The 13,746-nt window shown below is 32.4% G+C and overlaps 1 protein-coding gene across 1 annotated transcript in view; it reads left to right on the forward strand.

The window, feature by feature from the left end:
• LOC143069397 (cleavage and polyadenylation specificity factor subunit 2-like) overlaps positions 1–13,746 on the forward strand; it is a 178,460-nt gene that overhangs the window by 34,396 nt on the left and 130,318 nt on the right. The gene's annotated exons all lie outside the window — the stretch shown is intronic.

Genomic DNA, 13,746 nt, shown 5'->3' on the forward strand with positions numbered 1-13,746 from the left:
TAATAACTATGAAATACCATTGGTACACTAACATCATTTCGTTAGGTTCTCTCTCTAGAGATAAGTCATTTCTTCAGCTCTTGAAATGATACTCTGAGGCTTAAACTTGAAGGTTTTCATATCAAATCAAGATTAATTCTTTCTTATTATGGATTACAGCATATGCAAGTATTTGCATTATTAATCTATTCTGCAGTTAATGCCTGCATGGTAATTGAATTATTGTGCATCGTGCATTGATCGCATTGATATTGCATTGTATTATCTGAATTTAAATTTGTTTTCCTGTCTAAAACTGTACTCTGTTAGTCCAATCTGATCTGTTTTAAATGCAATTTGTTGTGATATGATGACAAGTATGGCAGCTTGCTGTCAGTGTTCTATGTTTCTCAGGAAACCAAGCATGCCACTGAATAAATTTTCAGAATTTTATCTCTTTGAAAATTATTATATAAGGCTCACTGTGACCTCTGTCATTCTCAATACACTAAAAACTAGAGAATGTTTGCAGTATCTCTGACAAAATTAGTATCATTAAAGGATCTGTGAAAGGGTCTGGTCAAAATGGGAACAAATCTTGTGCATCCAGTAGAAAAATTGCCATGCTCTCTGCATGTCAAAGATACTTGCAATATCTCTATCACAGTAAAATCAGTCAATTGGAATGATGAGGGGAGATGTTAAGGACCTTGACTACCAATGAGGGTTTTGCAGGTTTGGAAAACAATTAGGAAGTCAAATACAAAAAGAAAGAAAACACATGTATTGCAGCTTAGCCAACAAAAGCAAAATTGATGTAAGCTGAATAGCCAGAATTTTAAAGTCAACTTTACCTGTAAATTTGCACATTTTCATTACGTATACACTTAAAATTTACAATTACAATATGCGCTTTACAGCGACATAAAGTTTGCTGACTTTTAAGTCATTTCTTGGTCTCTAGCGGATAGTTGTCTCATTTGCAATGGTAACCACATCTCCTCATCTTATTTTAATCATACAGTACGAAAGCACTGGATACTAAAGCAGATTGTGACATTGTTAACAGCAAGCCTTAATTTTTGCTACACAAGTGTCAATTAGGGGAAATAAGAAGGTCAATTGATATAAAGTGATATGCTTGATAGATGTTGCCTTTATGAAAAAATAGCCTATGGCATCTCGTACTGCTAGACTCACTTCAGACATTGTAACATATATCTTAATCAACTCAGTAACTATACTCTTCCTTTTTTTCAAACTTCACACTGCAATGATTAATTCTAATACATTTAACTTTTTGAGTTGCACCATGCAGTGTGACAAAAACTTTGAAATTGCACCTCCAGTGATTCCCATGAAAAATTTGTTCTTCAGCTTAAAGGAATCAAGCCTCAATTTTAATCCAACAGTGTCAGACTTATTTTTCATCGTAACTCTAAGCCGTGGCTATTGAATCAACATAGTGATACGTTTGGTAAAGTGACGAGCGTCAATTAATGGTCTATCAATCCTTGTATAGAATGAGGGATGACATGTGAAAGAGAGGTTAACACCATTAATATCATCATATGTTCACGTTCAATCAATGATGTTTTGGAGAACTCGGCAAAATGTGTAGGCTTATTTAATTAGGACGCAATTTATTTAGGATGAAGTAGGTATCTCTGTACTGGTAAAGTTAGGGCCGTTATAGCTGTATTAGCATTTATCTTATTCAGGGAAAGTGTTATTATCCAGCATATTTGGAATTTTTGTGTTATATGAAAATAAGGAGATGTGGTAGGATTGCCAATGAGACAACTATCCTCCAAAGTTCAAATGAAGTGGATGTAGGCAATTACAGGCAACTCTACTACCTTCAATATAATTGTTTTATGGTATAAGATAAGAGACTTTCATTTAATAGGACTCCTGCATTCAAGTTTTGAATTAACAAAAAAATAATAATTTGAGAATTATGGATTTAGGCAAAGTTTTTATGAAAAATGGATTTGAAAATATGTTCATTCAAGCTGTTCAAATGACTATAGGTCACATTTGATGACAATCTCCAATTCAGAGTTATTGGTCCTTGTTTTCCAAAAACTCTGCATGGGAGCTTGGTAGATTGAACCCATAAGCAATGGCTGCATTCCTGACCTATGTATGAAGGGAAGCATATTAAGTTACCCTAGATTCTTGTTCATGATCTTATCCTTTTTATACAGTAATTTCCTTTTTTTTAACATTGATTACATTGTATATATACCTTGTCTTATTTGGTGTTTCTTGTATCTTGAAGACCTGTGACGTTACAGTTGACCATGCTATGAATAAGAAAAGGTGTGAGGTATGCATCAATGTGACAGTAACCCAGTGACAACAAAGAAGTAAAAGAAATCAAAATGAAAAATCAAACTTTAACAAAATACAACTTTGTGATATTTTAAGGAACTTGAACAAATTGTGCTATACAGTGCAGAGTCATTGCACTTGAGGCTCCATGTTGATTGACTAGGGTATTACGCCATAAAGTATTTACGTACAATGTTTTGTTCAAGTTCAAATAAGAACAAGTGAGCTCTTTAATTACTGGTCTTCAAAATAACACAAGCTCCTAAGCTAGGATTGTAGAAAATGTTAGGATTGGAACTTGAAAGAAAATTCTTTAAAGCTTTACGAAGATTTGCAATAGCAAATGAGAAAATGATAAAGACTTAAGTTACTGCTTTGATGTCTTGTTTTTAAGTTTTTGCACTGTGAAAAGACAAATAGTTAATTATAAAATCGAATAAATTGGTTTAATGGTTATCCACAGCAGATGGACTTATACATTGTGTGTCAAGTTATGTTTCATAGAAAAATATGTAAATGTTATGTAATTTATTGGAGAATGGATTTAACCTGGTATGCAGAAATTAACTAGACTTATTTTATAGAAAAAGGTCATCTTTATATATGATCAGGCAACTGGTTATTCAAAAACAAATGTATTGAATCAAATGCATTTACATTTACTTTACTGATGAAGGTTTTTCACAGTTTGGGATTCATTTAGGGAAGGAAAATACTAACTATTTTTGTGTTAAAATTTTCACAACATAACTGTAGTCTTTTTAGATGCAGTTTAAAAACAATATAAGGTCAATGTTATAAAAAAGATAAACTTTTGACCCGATATTGTATACATGTAAAATTTGAGTTCAAACTTGTTTTTCGGTACTTATGTTGACTACGTAGTTTATGTAAAATGATTAACTTATTGATCTTTGATCTTTTTGCAAACAGTGATATTTTAAAAAAATTTTAAATTTGAAGTTTGAAATGTACTAGATTGACACTTTTACAGCGGAGTCTACTGAGAGTGTAGCCAAAGGTAATATCTTTGGTTAGCTTGCTTGCTAGCTGAACCATGAAGTCATTGTTAGCTTAGGTAAACTACCTTACTTTAAGAATAGACTAGTCCGACAGAAAACCAGTCTATCTGTCTGTTGGACTATTCTACTTTGAAAGGAGGGTAGTATACCTGACCTTATAATGACTTCACGGTTCAGCTGACAAGCAAGCTAACCAAAGATATTACCTTTTGCTACACACTCAATGGAATCCGCTGTAATCATCTTTTGTCATGTATTGTTAGTATAAAAACTGGACAGTTGGTAGCATCTTGCCTATTTTAATTTGTAAAACATCAAAAAAGAATTTTAATAAGAGAAAATTAAAATTAAATGAACTGTGAGTCTGAGATTCTATATTATTAGGATACCTGATATGTGTGTATAGATATTTAAAAAAAACATTAGATATTTATTTATGGGAAATCAAAGGCTCTGTCATTACATACATGTTAGCAGCATATGTAGTTTTTGTCGAGCCTGCAACTTTTGTTGCAGAAAGCTCGACATAGGGATAGTGATCCGGCAGGGGCGGCTACAGCGGCGGCGGCGGTGTTAGCTTACTTCTTAAAAGCTTTATATTTTAGAAGGTGGAAGACCTGGATGCTTCATACTTTGTATATAGATGCCTCATGTTACAAAGTTTCCGTCAGTCACATGTCCAATGTCCTTGACCTCATTTTCATGGTTCAGTGACCATTTGAAAAAAAGTTCAGATTTTTTGTAATGTTGAATTCTCTCTTATTATAAGTAATAGGATAACTTTATTTGATATGTGCGTACCTTAAAAGGTCCTCATGTCTGTCAGACAGTTTTCACTTGACCTCGACCTCATTTCATGGATCAGTGAACAAGGTTAAGTTTTGGTGGTCAAGTCCATATCTCAGATACTACAAGCAATAGGGCTAGTATATTCGGTGTATGGAAGGACTGTAAAGTGTACATGTCCAACTGGCAGGTGTCATCTGACCTTGACCTCATTCTATGGTTCAGTGGTTATAGTTAAATTTTTGTGTTTTGGTCTGTTTTTCTCATACTATATGCAATAGGTCTACTATATTTGTTGTATGGAATGATTGTAAGGTGTACCTATCTAGCGGGCAGATGTCATGTGACCTTGACCTTATTTTCATGGTTCAGTGGTCAAAGTTAAGTTTTTGAGTTTTGGTCTTTTTATCTAATACTATATGCCATAGGTCATCGATATTTGGTGTATGGAAATATTTTATGATCTTTATGTCAGTCGCGCAGGTTTTATTTGACCTTGACCTCATTTTCACGGTTCATTGCACAGTTTTAAGTTTTTTGTGTTTTGGTCTATTTTTCTTAAACTATAAGTAATAGGTCAACTATATATGTTGTATAGAAGCATTGTTAGCTGTACATGTCTGCCTGGCATGGTTCATCTGACCTTGACTTCATTTTCAAGGTTCATTGGTCTTTGTTTAGTTATCTTGGTTAATGTTAAGTTTATGTGACAGTTGTATTAAAGCTTAGCTTTATACTTAGGACTATCAACATAATATCAATGATTAGCATAGAAGGCGAGACATTTCAGCGTGTGCACTCTTGTTAAAATGACACTTTTAATCATTTTTTATTTGCAAAACTTTTGAGTTCATCATAAGAAGTAAGTAAATATAGCGCAGAAAATATTTAAGTGATAAAATGTGAAGTCACATTTGTAAGCATCTTGCTCGTTTTAATTGTCAAAAAATCAAAGAAGAATTTTAATAAAAGAAAATTAAAATTAAATGAACTGAGAATCTGTATTATCAGGATTCCTGACTGACAACATGTGTTACGTGTGTATAGATATCTAAAAAACCATTAGATATTTATTTATGGGAAATCAAAGGCTCTGATTGCATACATTTGAACAGCATCTGTTGTTTTTTAAAATGACACATTTAATCATCTTTTATTTGCAAAACAAGTTCATCATAAGAAATAACTAAAAGAGATTGATGGATGTCCAGTACAGCTGTACTTAGGATGACACAATTTCTTTTCCTCAGCTGACCATCTGCCATCTGATTAACAATGTTCAGTTATAACTGCATATATGCCCTTGAGTATCTTGAAAAAAATATGGCAGGTCCAGGGGCTCAGGGTTCCGGAGGTTGGACCCCCCTTTTATTTTGAAGATCAATGCATTTGAATACGGATATATAGTTAGAAAAAAAAAACAATAATCCGGGGTTGGGAACCCTCCTTTTAAAAATGGCTGGATTTGCCCCTGATATATGTGGTAAGAAAAAAAGAGTGTTTACATATAACTATTAAAATAGATATAGGAAGCTGTGGTGTGAGTGCCAATGAGACAACTCTCCATCCAAATAACAAATTTATAAAAGTAAACCATTATAGGTCAAAGTATGGCCTTCAACACGGGCTCACACAGAACAAAAAGCTATAAAGGGCCTCAAAAATACTAGTGTAAAACCATTCAAACGGGAAAACCAACGGTTTAATGTATATAAAAACAAAATGTTTGTTTTACATCTGAAATTCACACCATTTATTTAGTGGTTTTCTCAGTGATTTTATCAAGAATTAATGTTCAAGACAAAAAAAATGAGAAGTTTTGGTATGTTTGCCAATGAGACAACTATCCATCAGAGTTAAAAATGAAGTGACAGTGAGCACTGAGCAACTATAGGAAACTGTACAGCCCTTTAAGTCTGGATGAAAAAAAGCATTTGAGGTAGTGATACAAAGTTACCATTTATACTTAGCACCCTCGAAACATACCGAAAATACTCATATCAAATGATGCAGAAAATATTAAAGTGATAAAATGTGAAGTCACATTTGCTAGAATCTTGTTTGATAATTTGATTAAATTTTAGAAAAATTAAATGTACTTAGATTCTGTATAATATCAGGATACCTGACTGACAGCATATGTTACCTGTGTATAGATATTTAAAAAAAACATTAGATATTTATTTATAGGAAATCAAAGGCTCTGATTTCAAACATTTGAACAGCATATGTTGTTTTTGAAAAAAAAATAGATATATATGATAATCATGGAGCGATTGGAAGCTGTTTATCTAAACAACTTATTTTTTAAAATAAAAAAAAGAACAGTTGGTCATTTTTTACAACTCATGTTAAGGCTTGACCCTTGTTGTACCAAATCGCTACCGAAATCTTACTATACTATCAATTTGTCAGTGATTGCACACAAAACTATACTCAGGTTAACCAAATATTTGCAATTCGCTTGTTTCATTTGAATTTGAATTTAATGAAGAGACTCTCAAAATGAATTTTTGAAAAAATTAGAAATAATGCTTTATTTCATAACTTTATTGATTAGTTTCTATATAATTGAATGAATTATATACTATTGAATACATATGAGAACTAATTAAATGTTTGTTTATATACAACTGTAAGTGTTTTTGTAATATAATTGCTTGTTTTGTTTGTTTTTATAACTGCCTTTACTACAACATGAACTTAAAACACAACCAAATTACTTTGCCATATTCATAAATATGTTTTGGCTTCAGATTCAATATTTTATGAAAAAAACATTAGCTTTGCAAGTTTTGGAATTCTTTTTTCATAGTTTAAAGGCTACAAAGCATTATTATCCTTAGAATGATAGCTACAAAACATCTCTGTAAACATGACGGCTTAATACAAATTGACACTGACAACAGGGTTACATTGTTGTTATTGTAATTTATTAACAGTCAGGTGTGTTTGATTTACCATACATCATATGTCAGGTGTGTTTGATTACTTTTACTATGCTAAAAGTGTAAGGTAGAAATCTCTGTTTTATTAGTGTATGATGTGTGATGAGGTCATCATACTCTAGGATGTCTATACCTAAATAACATACTATAAATACTCAAGTCAAAAGATCCATCTTAATTTATCACTAGTAATAAAATATGATATGACATGTCTTAAAGTGTTAGCATAGTGGTTTAAGAGTCTGTGATTGTAATGTGAAGAATACCTTGAACTAGTTTATAAAGAACAAATACTGGTTCTGTGGATTGATTTATTTTTGTAGGTACCAATTTTCGTTGATTCAGAAATGCCTAGATTTTTCGTTGATATTTGATTTTGGTGCATTCAAACCTTTAGAAAATTTGCAATTTGTTGAACAATTAGATTCATGGTACATCTGTACCCAAGAAATTAACGAAAGATGGTATTCAACGAATAGTTATGAATCAACAGTATTAAGTCATATAACTTTCCTTCATCGGACATATGAACTATGCAATTAGCGCCCTTTAATAAAAATGCTGAAGCTCAAACTGAATGTTAATATATCAGAAAGACACATTAGTTCTAGGGATATATTTAAATTTTGCCTATGTTTTGGAATTAAAAAAAAAAAACGTGTAAAATAATGTGATTGGTTTTTACATGTTTTTCAGGCCAGGAACTAAATCTAATTTTGTTTTATTTTCAACATTTCCTTCTCTTTTTTTTATTGACCTTTTAAAAAAACAATATACAACAATTATGCAGCAGTTTTGAGATCTGTTCTTTAGCGAATATTAATATTATTAATCACCCTGATCTTTAGTAAGATGATATTGATGAATATTTGACTTTTTAACTCACCTGGCCGAAAGGCCAAGTGAGCTTTTCTCATCACTTGGCGTCCGGCGTCCGGCGTCCGGCGTCGTCCTGCGTTAACTTTTACAAAAATCTTCTCCTCTGAAACTACTGGGCCAAATTTAACCAAACTTGGCCACAATCATCATTGGGGTATCTAGTTTAAAAAATATGTCCGGTGACCCGGCCAACCAACCAAGATGGCCGCCATGGCTAAAAATAGAACATAGGGGTAAAATGCAGTTTTTGGCTTATAACTCAAAAACCAAAGCATTTAGAGCAAATCTGACGTGGGGTAATATTGTTCATCAAGTCAAGATCTATCTGCCCTGAAATTTTCAGATGAATCGGACATTTCGTTGTTTGGTTGCTGCCCCTGAAATGGTAATTTTAAGGAAATTTTGCTGTTTTTGGTTATTATCTTGAATATTATTATAGATAGAGATAAACTGTAAAAGCAATAATGTTCAGCAAAGTCAGATCTACAAATAAGTCAACATGACCAAAATGGTCAGTTGACCACTTTAGGAGTTATTGCCCTTTATAGTCAATTTTTAACCATTTTTCGTAAATCTTAGTAATCTTTTAGAAAAATCTTCTCCTCTGAAACTACTGGGCCAAATTTAACCAAACTTGGCCATAATCATCATTGGGTATCAAGTTTAAAAAATGTGTCCAGGTGACCCAGCCAACCAACCAAGATGGCCGCCATGGCTAAAAATAGAACATAGGGGTAAAATGCAGTTTTTGGCTTATAACTCAAAAACCAAAGCATTTAGAGCAAATCTGACTGGGGTAAAATTGTTTATCAGGTCAAGATCTAATTGCCCTGAAATTTTCAGATGAATCAGACAACCCGTTGTTAGGTTGCTGCCCCTGAATTGGTTATTTTAAGGAAATTTTTGCTATTTTTGGTTATTATCTTGAATATTATTATAGATAGAGATAAACTGTAAATAGAAAAAATGTTCAGCAAAGTAAGATTTACAAATAAGTCAACAGGTCCAAAATGGTCAGTTGACCCCTTTAGGAGTTATTGCCCTTTATAGTCAATTTTTAACCATTTTTCGTAAATCTTAGTTATCTTTTACAAAAATCTTCTCCTCTGAAACTACTGGGCCAAATTTAACCACACTTGGCCATAATCATCATTGGGGTATCTAGTTTAAAAAATGTGTCTGTAGACCCGGCCAACCAACCAAGATGGCTGCCATGGCTAAAAATAGAACATAGGGGTAAAATGCAGTTTTTGGCTTATAACTCAAAAACCAAAGCATTTAGAGCAAATCTGACAGGAAGTAAAATTGTTGATCAGGTCACGATCTATCTGCCCTGGAATTTTCAGATGAATCGGACATTCCGTTGTTGGGTTGCTGCCCCTGAAATGGTAATTTTAAGGAAATTTTGCTGTTTTTGGTTATTATCTTGAATATTATTATAGATACAGATAAACTGTAAACAGCAATAATGTTCAGAAAAGTAAGATCTACAAATAAGTCAACATGACCAAAATGGTCAGTTGACCACTTTAGGAGTTATTACCCTTTATAGTCAATTTTTAACCATTTTTCGTAAATCTTAGTAATCTTTTAGAAAAACCTTCTCCTCTGAAACTACTGGGCCAAATTTAACCAAACTTGGCCATAATCATTATTGGGGTATCTAGTTAAAAAAAATGTGTCCGGTAACTCGGCCAACAAACCAAGATGGCCGCCATGGCTAAAAATAGAACATGGGGGTAAAATGCAGTTTTTGGCTTATAACTCAAAAACCAAAGCATTAAGAGCAAATCTGACAGGAAGTAAAATTCGGACATTTCGTTGTTTGGTTGCTGCCCCTGAAATGGTAATTTTGAGGAAATTTTGTTGTTTTTTTGTTATTATCTTGAATATTATTAAGATAGAGATAAACTATAAACAGCAATAATGTACAGCGAAGTAAGAACTAAAAATAAGTCAGTATGACCAAAATAGTCAATTTACCCCCTAAGGAGTTATTGCCCTTCATAGTCAATTTTTAACAATTTTCTTAAAATTTGAAGATTTTCAATAACATTTTCCACAGAAAGTACTGTTATAGATAGAGATAATTGTAAGCAGCAAGAATGTTTAGTAAAGTAAGATCTACAAACACATCACCATCACCAAAACACTATTTTGTCATGAATCCATCTGTGTCCATTGTTTAAATTGATATTCACATATAGACCAAGGTGAGCGACACAGGCTCTTTAGAGCCTCTAGTTTATGTTCTTGGCACTTAGCTCTTTGAGTGGGGCATTTATTTTTGGTGGTTGGACAATTTTGAGTGATCTTTTATTGCCATCAACTTATTAGCAAGTTTTGCTGTATTTTCATAAATGACCTAAAACTCAAATAGATTAATTTCAGTTACTCCTAAAGATTTATATGTTTTGCCTCCCAAGCATTCATTCTTAGAGCTGATTTGATGAAAGTTCTTTCAAAAGAGATGTCTTTTTCTCTTTTTAATCAGTAATTTATATAAATTTATAATACATGACTTTTACTTGTTATTATTTGCACTTCCTTTTGTCTGACTTTGATTTCAGATCTTTGCTACTCTTTTTGTCTGACCTTGATTTAATATTCTTGCTCTATTTTTTATCTGACCTCAATTTGAGGTTCTTGCTCTACTTTTTGTCTGTACTTGATTTGAGGGTCTTGCTCTACTTTGCGTCTAAACTTGATTTGAGGTTCTTGCTCTACTTTGCGTGTAAACTTGATTTGAGGTTCTTGCTCTACTTTTTGTCTGTACTTGATTTGAGGTTCTTGCTCTACTTTGCGTCTAAACTTGATTTGAGGTTCTTGCTCTACTTTGCGTGTAAACTTGATTTGAGGTTCTTGCTCTACTTTGCTTCTAAACTTGATTTGAGGTTCTTGCTCTTAACTTTGCGTCTAAACTTGATTTGAGGTTCTTGCTCTACTTTGCGTCTAAACTTGATTTGAGGTTCTTGCTCTACTTTGCGTCTAAACTTGATTTGAAGTTCTTGCTCTACCTTGTGTCTGACACTTATTTGGAGTTCTAGCACCTTCTAATGTTTGATCTTGCTTTGAAGTTCTTGCATCAACAAAAGTCAGATCTTGTTTTGAAGTTCTTGCATCAACAAAAGTCAGATCTTGTTTTGAAGTTCTTGCATCAACAAAAGTGAGATCTTGTTTTGAAGTTCTTGCATCAACAAAAGTCTGATCTTGTTTTGAAGTTCTTGCACCTTCTATAGTTTGTTTTGAAGTTCTTGCAACTTCTTTAGTTTTTTTTTAAGTTTTTGCACCTTTTTTTGTCAGATCTTGTTTTGAAGTTCTTGCATTATCTTGTAGCTGATTTTTAATTGAAGATCTTGCATCTTCTTGTGTGTGCCTTAAATTTGAAGTTATTAAACCTTGTTGTGTCTGCCCTGTTCGTTGTTCATGTGCCTTATTTTAAAGATTCATGCACATACTAATGCAATACTTTTCTTTATTAAGGTTTTTAAATTTCATTTCATTTGACCCTGAGTTATGGTTCCTCAACTACTGGAAGTTTTTGTGCTTTATATTATTAAGTATATTTCTGTTTCTGGCCTTGACCTGTTGATCATTCCACTTAAATGTTTTTGGCCTTGACCTGAGGATTGCTGACACTTCTTTGTTTCTGACATTGATTTAATGTTCTTTTAAGGCTAACCTGACTTATGCATGTACCATAGTTTAATTTGTCTAACTATTAGGTACTTTTTTTTTTTAAATTTTGTTTTGTCGACCTTGACCTTGCACCCCTTAATAATACTACAAAATTTTGATACAAGATTCATTTTCAGCCTGGCAGCAACAGTTGTGTTATCCATGTTAACCAATACTGATTCTTTGATTTGTACTCCTCTAACCTGATGTTTATAATATAAAAGTTCTTAAACCACTCCATTTTAAACAGCTGATTTTGTAAAAGTTGTAAATTCCTGTGTTTTTTAATTTCTAATTCAAAACAGATGTTTAGTTCATGGTCAACAGCCATGTAACAATGGCAGCTGTATTTGGTCAACCAGTTTACAATAAACAGATTCTTGTACAACACTCTTTTAAAACTGCTGATTTTGTAAAAGTTGAAATTGTTGTGTTATTTTTTATTCAAAGCAGATGTTAAGTACATGAACAACAGTCATGTCAAGTCAAACAGCAGATGTCTTTGGTCAGGTAGTCATTAAAAGGATATTGGCATACATGTATTATTGATTAGGTTATAGTTTGTAGGTAATCATTTGTTTATAAACAAAACCTTGAAGCAGAATTTAAACTTTTGAACTGCAAATAAGCAGTAATTTATTACATGAAAGTTAAACTATCAAATTTGCATTTCACTTGAAAAGACACCTGAAGCCAACCATGTTCAGAAAGACATTTAATAACACGGAAACTACAATCCTAAAAGACATTTGAAAGAAAATATCAAAACCATCAAAATAAGGGAAACTTTTACTAGAGATTTGGAACCTCAATTTCAATAAAAGTATATTATTTTTACAATTAACCATTGACTGAAGTTGTACAAATAAACCATGTGGACAGCTGTTCCTTGGCCTATAATTGTTTACATTTATAAATTGTTATTTGGATGGAGAGTTGTCTCATTGGCACTCATACCATATCTTCCTGTACCTATGCTTATTTTCTTGGTTATAAACTTTTAATACCTATGCTACAAAGTAAAAGAAAGAGATGGTTATAGCTTTTTACCCTTCTGATCTTAGAGGTAGTTTTATAATAATTATACCCCTGCTGTAACAGAGGGAGCATTAAGTTTTACCCAAGTGTCGATCAGTACAAAAGTCTGTCCGTACGACCCAAAGTTGGTTTTTGTTCTCTAACTTCAGTTTACCTTAATGAAATGTAATGAAACTTGTACACAATGCTTATTACTACAAAATACAGACCTAGTTCAAATTAAGGGTCATCATTTTAACGTTTCTAGAGTTATGGCCCTTTACAAATGAAAAAATTGCTGAATATTTCGTTTATGTTCTCTATGTAATCTTTCCACATTTTCTACAGTTTATGTTCAGGTCTATATATGTTTTTGAAGTATATTGATATTTCTATATGAAGATAATTTCAAATGCAAAACATTCCTAAGCTTGAAAACATGTTTGTTTGAAAATGATTATCTGTAAAGTTAGTTTAAAGGGTGTTTGAAATTTCCTGATATTTTGTCAATGGGGGACACATATTCGCTGTTTTTACACATCTTTTTTAAAACCAAATAACTGCAGCTTTATTTATCAAATAAATTTCATTATAGATGAACATCAGACATTTCAAAGGTGTAAAAAACAGAAATTTAGGCCAATTCGTCAAAAGATTACAAAGAAAAACTTCTTTGAAAATCGTGTTTTTCAATCAGGAAATTGTCTGAAAATTGGTGTTTGTTTTCCGCCCTTTGCATTAAGTGCCGCAATTTTGTTGAAGTTTAAAAAATAATCCTATTTGTTATAAAATTATAATTTATAGGCACATTTCTTCCATTTCAGCCATCCTTTGAAGTTTTTACACCTCAAAATCGTAAAACGGCGAAATTGTGTCCCTGGCAATTTGTGGCCCCACTCTACAAGTAATTGGTATATTTTGCTCTAATGGTTTGTTATAATACTGGGATTTATGTGTATATTTAGTTTCTGTGTTGCCTTAATTAACATTGGTTCATGGGAGTTTAAATTCATGAATTGAAGAAAGGGTGTAACTTATCAATCAAAAATATTCCTTTTATTGGATATTATGTTTTGTGGCATTGAATAACCAACTAATAT

This window comes from Mytilus galloprovincialis, chromosome 3, assembly GCF_965363235.1.
Source record: "Mytilus galloprovincialis chromosome 3, xbMytGall1.hap1.1, whole genome shotgun sequence".
NCBI classification, from domain to species: domain Eukaryota; kingdom Metazoa; phylum Mollusca; class Bivalvia; order Mytilida; family Mytilidae; genus Mytilus; species Mytilus galloprovincialis.